Genomic DNA, 13,992 nt, shown 5'->3' with positions numbered 1-13,992 from the left:
TACTCCTCCCATACTATAAGTATAGTAGGATAAATGAATAATTGAAACATTATTGTATGATTATATTTGGAGTTAACAAGTGACACAGATGTATTGTGTCGGTATCAAGGATGAGGTCACTATCAGGCTCCCCACCAAAATAATCACTCAATCTAATTGTTACTGGGTCTAATCATCAGTCGTCATTACACACTTAAAACATTTTTATAGTGTTAATATATCTAGGGATGTGAAACAGCAGGTCAGGGCTTCTATGTAAATATTGGGGGAGGCTGAAACAGATGTGCAGACTTACTATCAGAGAGATGCACAGAGATCACAGCCTTTGGGATTACTATGGTTAACAAGCCCTCCACACTCTGGGAACCGATACAATACACACTCTATCTGACAGAGCTGCAACATCTGTAAGCTGGCTAGTAGACTGAAAGTATTGCCATCAGGTAACAATAACAACAACATCCTCCCCCCATACCACCCAAAAAGATAAACAATATAGCTGGCGGGCATTCCTTTCTCTTGTTTAGTATCATATCTATCTGTCTATATCACCGCCATACACATGGATGGGCTTATTACAAGACATGCAGACTCACTGCTGAATCAATATGTCACTGAAGTGTATGAAAACAAAGCAAAACACACTGAAAGATGATTGGCCACACTTATCAACATCTTAACCCCCTAAGGTCTCACCATCATAGATTGAGGTCAAGTGCATATTCACCTTATCTTTTCAATTAATGCAATACTCCTTGAGAACTCAAAACATATACAAGGACAGATTCCTTGAAAACCCATTAGCTTCCTGATCAAAGTATACATTGTTTGGAGCATTGGATCTACAAGGAAGTGAAAACAACTCTATTAACTTTTGACAGTTTGCTGCAAGTTCACCACTCAATCTTTGAATATGTCAAGTTGTCTTTTTTTCATTTCACTTACAACAACTAAAACTAAATTTTGAGATTGTAGAAAGAACTACAACTACATGTATTTCGACTTTTGAATGTTTCATTCCCTAGTGTATATGTACAATTACAAATTACAAACTTTCAAATATTTTGGTTACCCAGTTTTCTTGTGTAATCATTAGGATTGTTTATTGATTAACATTTGTTATTAATGTACACTTATCAGTAAGCTGCTATTCTCTCCAAACAAAGTTTCTTTGTTGTTCATTTATCTTTCTACCCTAACAAAGCCTACAATTCTCTCCAGACAAATTCTGTGTACATTTTTTAAATGGACAAATTTCATGATTTCTGTGAAAAATGTTTTTTTCTTTGTTTAAACGTCCAGTAAAAATTACAAAAAAAAGTTGGACCAATCAAAAATACCAACTTTTTGCAGCATAATGCTGATATAAACACACATGTATGAAATAAGTACCCAGTGTGTGCAGTTGGTGAATGAGTGATAAATAAATGGATTCTACATCAGATGAGACAGTGAAAATTAGAATAAACTTGCACACAAGTTACCTCCCTTTACTACTTACTAGACACATTTATACCCACTCTTCATATCAATAAATTATTGATGACATTTATATAAATCAACATACTGCTCTGTTCAAGATTCAAGGATAAGTTGAAGGTTTGAATAAGTTTGAAGTGTTACCAAGCCCATGGGAAACATTGAATACAACTATAGTTATTGAGGGCTGTCATGTAGAGAAGAGCCAGCAAAACTGCACCATAAATGTAGTCTTGCAATCAACTTCTAATAAACCTGCATGTGCTGGGTACTGCTGATGACTCAATTCTCCAGTGGCCTGGTCTGACCTAATCGGAGAAGACAATGAATACTAGATTACTAGTTCTTTGTGTAGTCAGCACAAGCCAATGACGGGATACCTTGACAATACTCCCACCCTGTACTCTGCTTCAGCAGGGATACTCATTGATCAGCGAAGGTTGATCACAGATGGTGAAGCTAGAGATAGAGCGTAATACCTGTCCAGAGGCACTGTGTCAGCTTTAATTACATGTACCACCGGTCACCAATACGTTTTAATGAAACCTACACTGAGCTGATCCGATTTATGGAAATTTTGGATCAATAAGAACAGTCACTATTTGTATGTGCAGTATCTAACATGTTATAGCTAACAACCATAAGCCATGCAAGCAGGTCATCATACTGCAGTCTTGAATCATTACACAATGTCACATGTTACCATAGACAGAGATGCCAAAAGTAAGCTACTTTATAACTGTAACAAAAAGAATGTCAAACCTTCAGGGTCATGCAGCTGTCATGCTGTCATTGACTGAACACACCCACCACATATATCTTAGCTGTATTTTAATTAGATACTTTTGACTTAAATATAAAAATACCTAATCAAATGAGCTATCTTAATTGTTTTAATGAACAAGATTATTACATACAAAAATTAATTAACTTCTTGCTTGATCTGTTGCAGTTTAGAATTTTCTTTCCCCTAACAGAACAAAGATTTAAAAACGAGTTGTTGAAGTTTCAAGAATCCAATTTTTCATTAAATGTTTTGGGATATATACAATACCTGGTCTGACTGTCTTATGATATGAGCTGCATTTTGTTTTGAGATTGAATGACAAAAGTGGTTCACTTGAGGCTAGCCACTTTTGTCTTTCTATTTTAAGACATTGAAGAAGTTTTTTCTATTTAGTGACAGGTCTTCTCATAAAATTTAATTTATTGCCAAAAAAGATTAATTTTTCTGAGCTAAATCTTGATTTCCCTCAAATCTTGTGTAACATCAGTCTAAGACAAGAGTATCTGTGGAACCAAAAACAACTTTACTGGACACAAAATTTGAACAAAGGGCCATAATTCTGTAATTAAGGGGTTGCAGGCCCTGAATTTGGTATATTGCACATTCTCTTAATATGGCCAACATATAAACCAAGTTTCACTAACTTAGTTTTAATGTAAGAAAAGCTTTCCTCATGACACATAATTTAAACAAAGGGCAATAACTCTGTAATTAAGGGGTTGCAGACCCTAGCATTGGTACACTGCATATTGCCTTAGTATGATCAATGTATCCACCAAGTTTCATTATCCTAGTTCAAATGCAAGCAATTTAAAGTTGTGCTCTACACATAAAATCTAAAAAAAAAAAAGGGCAATGACTCTGTAACTGTGGCTTAGAGGGCCCTGAATTTGGTACGCTGCACATCCCTTTAGTATAATCAACATATACACCAAGTTTTTTATCCATGCTTTGCCCATTATGCTCTGGACCAAAAAGGACAGATAGACAGGGCAGTGAAAAGTTGAAGGTACTGGAAAGTTCTGGCACATTTGATAGATCACCTCATTGATACTATCTCTGTACATGTATTGTACCTTACATTGATAGTGCTCCAGAAATACTGTTACCCAGAGTAGTAGTTCTGACACAAAATCAATCATATAGACCTCGAAAGTAGTGTTCTGGGAGTCAAAGATCGACTTTTCCCCTATCTTTTTACATAGAACATTCACAAGGGCATACACTTCCCTCTAAATTCAATCTTCTGGAGTCCCACACACCTGCCAGACTAACACAACATCCATATACACATTATATATATATATATATACTATATAAAATGACATGAACCATTGCAAAATTTTGGTGAATTTTTTCTCAACTGTTAATACCAATGACTTTAATGCCTACATCAGTAAAAAACAAGGAAGTTAAACATCTAAATTCTTAGTCATAGACTTAATATGTCTCTTTGATTATAGGTTTGAATCATAGCAAACAGACAAAACCTATTTATAGTCCAGTCTTCAATACCTGGTCACATGATCAAAGCAATTTCAAATCCTCAATAACAAAGGTTTCAAATAAGCTTTCTCCATTGAATGTCCTTTGATTAAAACATTGATCTGTCATGTTCACTTTCAATAACCATATTGATAACAGACAAATCAATAGTCATATATGTATTTATGGAGTGCAAAGAGACAAATCCCTCTTAAGAAGTCTCTATCATATGTTTACCCAGAATGTCGATTGAATGTTGCCTATCGTGGGTAACTTAAAACTTCTGGGTTCAATGTTAAAGGTCATTCTGGTAAAACAATGGCTGCACTAAGATATCTAGTTCTGCTTCAATTTTTTTTTTTTTTTTAAATTTTTTTTAGTTGTTATTCAATAATGAAGACTTGAATATTTCCTACCAGTGATGATGATTACAGTATATTGTAATTATATTTTAAGGTTACTTACAAAATGAACATCTGTAACCAAGTGTACAGGGCCCAACCATAAATCATACCTACTATTCCTTCTCTAGTAATAAACTGAATCAATTTTATACCAGATAGATATACATTTGAAACTGCCAGAGCTAACCCTTGAGATTAATCAGAGTTTATTCTTCACATACATCTGGATGAACAGATGACTGGTGACAAAAGAGAAATGTTGATAACATCTTTTAAATGCCTAATAGAAATACATGTACTTGAAAAGTTTAAATGAGAAATTGATAGGGTTTATAGAAATTTTGCAGGACCTCATAACACGTCACTTAGAAGACATGTCTTATTCAAATAAGAAAACATTTAACCAGTCGTACATATGAGATTTTATCACCTGTAAACATTCTCAAAGGTACTGAAGCTTATTCAGTTCAACTCATTTAATACTGAGTTTCAATAAGTCTATGTTTACAGATTCCTACTGATTAATCTCCTGTGGAAACCTCCAGATCACCTTTACCTCCAAATCAACTCTCAGGATCTCGATTACATATAATCAGGGGGTTATACTACCAACTCAAATCATAGGTGCTGATCACCTTCACCTGATTGTGAGTAGATAACAGATCACCTTCACTATCTGATCTTCTTCATCCCCTGATCACCTCTAGATCATCTTTATCTCTATAGTTCCTTCCCCTGCAGATCACCTTGCCTTTTAGATTCCTCTCCATCCAGGTCACCTTTCTCACTAGCTCACCTTCACTTCTGGATTACTTTCACGTCGAGATCACCGTCCCCTCTGGATTACCTTTTCCTCCACATAACTGTCCCCTCTGGATTACCTTCTCCACCACATAACCTTCCCCTCTGGGTTACACTCTCCTCCACATAACCTTCCCCTCTGGGTTACACTCTCCTCCACATAACCTTCCCCTCTGGGTTACACTCTCCTACACATAACCTTCCCCTCTGGGTTACACTCTCCTCCACATAACCTTCCCCTCTGGGTTACACTCTCCTCCACATAACCTTCCCCTCTGGGTTACACTCTCCTCCACATAACCTTCCCCTCTGGATTACCTTCTCCTCCACATAACCTTCCCCTCTGGGTTACACTCTCCTCCACATAACCTTCCCCTCTGGGTTACACTCTCCTCCACATAACCTTCCCCTCTGGATTACCTTCTCCTCCACATAACCTTCCCCTCTGGATTACCTTCTCCTCCACATAACCTTCCCCTCTGGATTACCTTCTCCTCCACATAACCTTCCCCTCTGGATTACCTTCTCCTCCACATAACCTTCCCCTCTGGATTACCTTCTCCTCCACATAGCCTTCCCCTCTGGATTACCTTCCCCTCCACATAACCTTCCCCTCTGGATTACCTTCCCCTCCACATGACATTCCCCTTTGGGTTACATTCTCCTCCACATAACCTTCCCCTCTGGATTACCTTCCCCTTCACATAACCTTCCCCTCTGGGTTACATTCTCCTCCACATAACCTTCCCCTCTGGGTTACATTCTCCCCCACATAACCTTCCCCATTGGATTACTTCCCTTCTAAATTATCTTTCCCTCCAATCCAGATAACCTTTCTCAATTGATCATCATCTTTATATTTCATTACCTTTGAATTGATTTTTTTAATGTACTACATACAATAAAGTATCACTTTTTCTCTACTAGTGAATAACCTCTGTGAGGTCAGGTTGTCCCAGGTTTATGACACATATGTTAAATTACATAACTCTATCACCTCTGCCTGTGTGAGTACTTGACATTCACCCTTGTCAGTGTGATTCCTCCATTCATCAGTGTTCTAAATATATATGAACTGGACCCCGTGACCCTGCCAGTGTGACACAGGTTCAAGGGGCACATGAAATATCTATTGGTCCATGTTTTATGCCTGTAAAACTTTCCTGACCCCTGATCATGACATGGAGGTTTTGGTACAGACAGGAGGTAATATGATACCCTGAAGTGGAGAGTTTATCTACCAATCTGTTGTCTTTATCTGTAAGTGAAGAGAACTATTTATTGGACCTACATGTCTGGTGATTATTATCCTCATCAGCCCCCAGAATCAAGCTACACAACTTTACCACACATCAACATGTGTTGATGCTCATTGTTTGTGTACATAAACACAACTTCAATTTGTCCCCATTCTCCATTATTAATCTTAAATGTACAACAGCTGGTGCCTGAATAAATTCTGAAAAGGTAATGCTTTCTTTTTGTTTGGAAAATGATATTTGATATGTAATGTAAACAACACATTTTTGGTTGTGAATTTGAATAAGAATATCCAAATCATAAACAAGAAATTTGAACAGAGCATGTATGTTCACTTTATGACATCATAAGACAATTGAATTTTTTCTTGTTCATGACTGAAATGAAATTAGTAATACTGATTTGATACTTTTGGATATCAGCTTCCCTTAGACATACAAATGATGGAATGCTATTCCCAACTGAACTTGTACCAGATATTTTACAAATAGTGTGATGTAAACCAGAGATTTTAACTACATTGTACCCTCTCCTGTGATCTGGACACCTTTGATTCTGTCCTTTATCATTTTCTATGATATACACCAGACTGTCTTACAGCCACGAACATTAGGTTATCTCCCATCATTAATGCATTTTTAACATTAATCTTTCAGTACTTCCTTTACTGTATCAAGTGTTATCTCACTTTTATTAATTGCTGACTCTTTTAGAGTTATCCAACATGTAACAGTTTCCATCTTTACCAAGAGCCTCTGCAATTATCTGCTGAATTTTAAATAACACAAAAAACATCTGGACTAATGCATTTTTTGTGAAACCATCACCTAGCAACTCTGCTTTAAATGAGAACCATGCCTGATCATCAGGATGCTCTACATACTGATGTTAAACAAGGGAATTAACCAAAACCAATTAAAGAAACGTGTGTCAACTCTAATATCAATATTTGCTATTCATGGATACTAGATCACAGAACAATAGCCACGCTACTTCTACACAATGATACTAGATCACAGAACAATAGCCAGGCTACCGCTACACAATGAGTCTAGATCACACAACAATAGCCAGGCTACCGCTACACAATGATTCTAGATCACAGGACAATAGCCAGGCTACTGCTACAAAATGATTCTAGATCACACAACAATAGCCAGGCTACTGTTACACAATGTTTCTAGATCACACAACAATAGCCAGGATACTGCTACACAATGATTCTAGATCACAGGAAAATAGCCAGGCTACTTCTACACAATGACTCTAGATCACAGGACAATAGCCAGGCTACTTCTACACAATGATTCTAGATCACAGAACAATAGCCAGGCTACCGCTACACAATGATTCTAGATCACAGGACAATAGCCAGGCTACTTCTACACAATGATTCTAGATCACAGAACAATAGCCAGGCTACCGCTACACAATGATTCTAGATCACACAACAATAGCCAGGCTACCGCTACACAATGAGTCTAGATCACAGGACAATAGCCAGGCTACTTCTACACAATGATTCTAGATCACAGAACGATAGTCAGGCTACCGCTACACAATGAGTCTAGATCACACAACAATAGCCAGGCTACCGCTACACAATGAGTCTAGATCACAGGACAATAGCCAGGCTACTGCTACACAATGCTTCTAGATCACACAACAATAGCCAGGCTACTGTTACACAATGTTTCTAGATCACACAACAATAGCCAGGCTACTTCTACACAATGAGTCTAGATCACACAACAATAGCCAGGCTACCGCTACACAATGATTCTAGATCACACAACAATAGCCAGGCCACTTCTACACAATAAGTCTAGATCACAGAACAATAGCCAGGCTACCGCTACACAATGATTCTAGATCACACAACAATAGCCAGGCTACTGCTACACAATGATTCTAGATCACAGAACAATAGCCAGGCTACTGCTACACAATGATTCTAGATCACACAACAATAGCCAGGCCACTTCTACACAATGATTCTAGATCACACAACAATAGCCAGGCTACTGCTACACAATGCTTCTAGATCACACAACAATAGCCAGGCTACTGTTACACAATGTTTCTAGATCACACAACAATAGCCAGGATACTGCTACACAATGATTCTAGATCACAGGACAATAGCCAGGCTACTTCTACACAATGACTCTAGATCACAGGACAATAGCCAGGCTACTTCTACACAATGATTCTAGATCACACAACAATAGCCAGGCTACCGCTACACAATGATTCTAGATCACACAACAATAGCCAGGCTACTTCTATACAAAGATTCTAGATCACACAACAATAGCCAGGCTACCGCTACACAATGATTCTAGATCACACAACAATAGCCAGGCTACCGCTACACAATGATTCTAGATCACAGGAAAATAACCAGGCTACTTCTACACAATGACTCTAGATCACAGGACAATAGCCAATCTACTGCTACACAATGATTCTAGATCACAGAACAATAGCCAGGCTACCGCTACACAATGATTCTAGATCACACAACAATAGCCAGGCTACCGCTACACAATGAGTCTAGATCACAGGACAATAGCCAGGCTACCGCTACACAATGAGTCTAGATCACACAACAATAGCCAGGCTACCGCTACACAATGAGTCTAGATCACACAACAATAGCCAGGCTACTTCTACACAATGAGTCTAGATCACACAACAATAGCCAGGCTACCGCTACACAATGATTCTAGATCACACAACAATAGCCAGGCTACTTCCACACAATGAGTCTAGATCACACAACAGTAGCCAGGCTACCACTACACAATGATTCTAGATCACACAACAATAGCCAGGCCACTTCTACACAATAAGTCTAGATCACAGAACAATAGCCAGGCTACCGCTACACAATGATTCTAGATCACACAACAATAGCCAGGCTACCGCTACACAATGATTCTAGATCACACAACAATAGCCAGGCTACCGCTACACAATGATTCTAGATCACACAACAATAGCCAGGCTACTTCTATACAATGATTCTAGATCACAGAACAATAGCCAGGCTACCGCTACACAATATGTCTAGATCACACAACAATAGCCAGGCTACCGCTACACAATGATTCTAGATCACAGGAAAATAACCAGGCTACTTCTACACAATGACTCTAGATCACACAACAATAGCCAGGCTACTGCTACACAATGACTCTAGATCACAGGACAATAGCCAATCTACTGCTACACAATGATTCTAGATCACACAACAATAGCCAGGCCACTTCTACACAATGATTCTAGATCACACAACAATAGCCAGGCTACTGCTACACAATGCTTCTAGATCACACAACAATAGCCAGGCTACTGTTACACAATGTTTCTAGATCACACAACAATAGCCAGGATACTGCTACACAATGATTCTAGATCACAGTACAATAGCCAATCTACTTCTACACAATGATTCTAGATCACACAACAGCTAAGATACTACAATGATTGTAGATTAAACCTGTGCCAACACTGACACCAGCAAAATGATACTTCAGGGCTATCTATGTTACAGCATCAATTGGTCTAATCTGTTGCACCAATATAGCTCAGGATATGTTCTAAATACAATTGAGCTCCATACACAAATGTAGTAACTGGAAGATGCCAAGGGACAACCATCACAATGTCATCAATGAACAACAAATTCTAACGACATTTAAACTGAATTGTCACCCGAGTTAGTCAGTGTTACAAGCTTTAAATGTCACAGCCTTAACAGATGCAATCACTTCCACAATGCAGTCTCTTTATCTTCACACCTATGTGGATCTCATTAGTGTAGGCCTCAGTATTCAGTATCCTCACACCTGTAACACTGTTAATCAATGATCACTCATCATTACATCACTGACCAGTGAGCTTTGTCCTATTATCACCTGTCATTGTCACTCACAAATATGAAACCTGCAGTTCTCATTACACTATATAGATTGTGCTTTAGTGATAAGCCGGGGACGGGTAATAGCACCTTTCCAATATTGCAATACTGTAGTGGTTATGAGAAGATCAAAATTAATCAAGATATAGTGTATTCAACTACCAAGTACCATATTTATCCTGCAATTATGGAATGGGAGAGGGGGCGGGGCACATACACAAATTCTCTCTAAAGTAGGAATTAGGAAGGTTGGTGTATAAAGGACCATGTAATAAATCATATGTTATCCTTATTTATACAATATCTGCAATAGATGAGAGCACTAACTACATAATATTCATGAATTTGATGTCATTTCTACCCAATCTGTAATAGTCGCTGCCACGCTGAGGTTATTGCTAGTAGTTCCAAACAGATTAACAGATTACCTAATTGTCTTGAATTATACATGATTCCATTTTAAGGAACACAAAGCGTCCATTTAAAACTACTTCATTTGCAGCATTTGTACATAGAGGGACATTTTCCAGTCTGAAACCATTTTGAAAGGATTGCATACATTGAAAATTTCGAAAAATACAAAAATTGCAAATTATTGTCTACATCAATAATTTAATATAAAAATATGCAAGCAATATTTGAAATATTTGCAAACAAGAGAATGATTTATGCAAATGTAATATTAAATAATATGCATACTTATTATGTCTACTTTATAACACCCATGGAGAAGATTTACTTAGTCTGTTATATCATCCACATGTATATTTTATACAACGAAATTTGTTGAAATGAAATTTAATATTGATTATAAAAGACTTATTTCCATGCAGTATTCATCCCAGAGCAAGCTTCCCAGAAGACCTGCATTATTTCTCAATAAAAGTCAGGCTGACTCAGGTTTATTTATTTATTACACAACTATGAAAGTGAATTAAGTATTATTTTAGTGAAGAACAATATATCATGGGTGGGTGTATTACAAAACATGGGCAAAATGACATACGTGTATACCAATATGTTAAGTGCAATCACAAGGCCAAAACAGTATCTTTAGCTACTACTGACATTATGAAAAGTGTTTTTAACAAAGTAAAGTGGTATGATCCTGCAGTTTGATGCAGAGAGCTTCATTTGGAAGTGTATCAAGAGTAATTCTGGAGATAAGCATGAATACATTGTACTCTTAAGATTAATTGGTAAAGAACAATGAAATTCTGTGGACAGATAACATAGTAATTCTGGAGATCATAATAATTTGAAAGCATACTTTCGAAATTATCATAGTTAAACAGCTGGCAACTGTGGAGACTGGTTGGTTCCAATGTTACTGTTAAAAGATTGTAAAAAGTACAGATACATGTATCTGCTATCAATACCATTAACTTTTACACAGTGCTGAAGCAGCCATTTACTTACATAGCATGACTACACCAACAAAACAAGGCAAGCAAGGAAATATCACTGCCATTATTGAATTTAGTTCATGGTTACAACAGTTTTTCATCTGTGCTGGGAAATAATCAATATCCTTCTCTTTCCCCAGACTCTCACATCTCAACTGATGTAGCCACTTTTAACTACCTCACTCTGTATCCTTCTCTTTCCCCAGACTCTCACATCTCAGCTGATGTAGCTACTTTTAACTACCTCACTCTGTATCCTTCTCTTTACCCAGACTCTCACATCTCAGCTGATGTAGCTACTTTTAACTACCTCACTCTGTATCCTTCTCTTTACCCAGACTCTCACATCTCAGCTGATGTAGCTACTTTTAACTACCTCACTCTGTATCTTCTTTACCCAGACTCTCACATCTCAGCTGATGTAGCTACTTTTAACTACCTCACTCTGTATTCTTCTCTTTACCCACACTCCCACATCTCAGCTGTAGATATTTTTAACTACCTCACCCTGTAACCGTCTTTTTCCCCAGTTCTCTAAGTTCTGTTGGCTAACAAAAATAATTTGGTTCCTTGCTAAACGAGCAGGCTCCATATCATTCATGCATTTGTGAATGAAAAAAATCTGGGAAACAATTTATCAAACTGCAATCAGAGTTTCAACAATGAGTTCATGGGAAAACAAAATCAAATCAAATTCAAAACACAACTTTTTATTCAACTTGTACAATGTTGGGACAATGTACCAATTACAAAAGGATATAAATTTCATGTTTTCCAGCCTGAAATGTAGTTTCATTACCTTAACATTAAAATTCTGGAAAGTTTAAGATTAAAATGTAAAGAAATTGAAATGTCAAATAAGAATCCACTTTGACTGCTCCAGGTACCAACACTTTATAATAACAGTTCATGCAGATTAGCATTTCAATATTACCAAATTTTTAATCATAAATTATGATTAATCAATGATCATGTAACAGAAAATGCAATCTAGATGATCAGAATTCAGATAATGATTCTTTACAGATACAACTACAAAGTAGTGAAGTTGAAGGTGTATTTAGAAAGTTTTTAAAAAGTATCATACTTTGTTATATACCTGTATTAACATTGTTTTCCATATTTTGCATCTCTTGTGATAGAAAACACAGTTATTTTGCTGACTATGTTCAAATGTTGCAAGAAGACTAATAAATTATCAACTTCCAGGCTAGATAAAAAAAACACACAGATTTTATCCTACAGTAGAGTGTTTAGATGCCCCGCTTTCAAAAATCAATAGACAAATGTCACATTTAAGGTTTCATGTGACATTTGGGGATACAAAGTTATCAGAAGAGAAATTGATGAAAATTACAGACAATGATAGCACTGCAGACCAATCACACCACAGAAAATGATGGTATGACAGCCAATCAGATAGTTAGGAAGGAGATAAGTATGACCTATACATGTGACCTTCAGAAAATAAGGACAATCCCAGTCAGCCCAGTGCTTCATAAACTTTATAAAAATGTAGACATGAGTGATACATGCCCCTACAGCTCTGTAACTGCCTTTGGAAATACCATCATATCCCATAATGCATAATAGTCTAACAACTAGCAAACAAAACAAGTTGAACACATCCCCACCCTTCTCCATGAAAACACATTGTTATAGTCACTGTGTACCATCCCGGGGAACAGCTGCCAATTCCTATCAGAGGGTACTAGGGGGCACATGGCCCTACTGACTCCCTTATCTAAAAGTCAGCTGTACTAAGCAGGAAGTTCACCACATTTTATTTATACAAATTATTAGGAAAACTTAAAGACAATACATCTATAATGTAAGTGCACCTGTCCTTTATTTTTTTCTCTTCTTATTGTGACCTCATCATTTATTAAAACAGGGGACTTTGTCAGAAAACAAGATGTAGTTGTGTCTGTAGGTAAAATACAGTACATATATTACATGCTTGTATATACAAATTTTCTTCAAACTCTTTAGAAAATCAAACTGATGATTCCCTAATAAATTAACTCAAATCTTTTTTTTCAGATCATACATTTTATAACTTCTGGATTTATTTCAGACACTCCTCAATAAAAAAGACAGAGGTATTGTTTTAACACAGTACCCTGGTCTTAAACAGCAGGACAAATAAGGCACTGAGTCATTATCTTGTGCTTTAATATGTTTTGACTATTTTTGATTTCTCACATGATAACAAACAAATGTTAGTGTCAATACATAAAACTCTGCATTAAAAGGTTATAAATAAATATGTATTTAAATTGGGATACTATAAATGTACTTAATTTGGCCAAATCAAATTTTAGTGCACTATTATCTTTTTTGGTAAAGTACAACAATAACTTTGTGCATCCACACTAGTTACTAAATAATCAGCATAAAGACTAGACTGTAATTTTCACAATCATATTTTAGTGCAATACTTTC

Source organism: Ylistrum balloti, unplaced genomic scaffold (assembly GCF_031769215.1).
Source record: "Ylistrum balloti isolate Yb309-2 unplaced genomic scaffold, AGI_CSIRO_Ybal_v1 Utg370742, whole genome shotgun sequence".
NCBI classification, from domain to species: domain Eukaryota; kingdom Metazoa; phylum Mollusca; class Bivalvia; order Pectinida; family Pectinidae; genus Ylistrum; species Ylistrum balloti.
The sequence above is the reverse complement of the archived record's forward strand: the minus strand, read 5'-3'. Positions refer to the sequence as shown.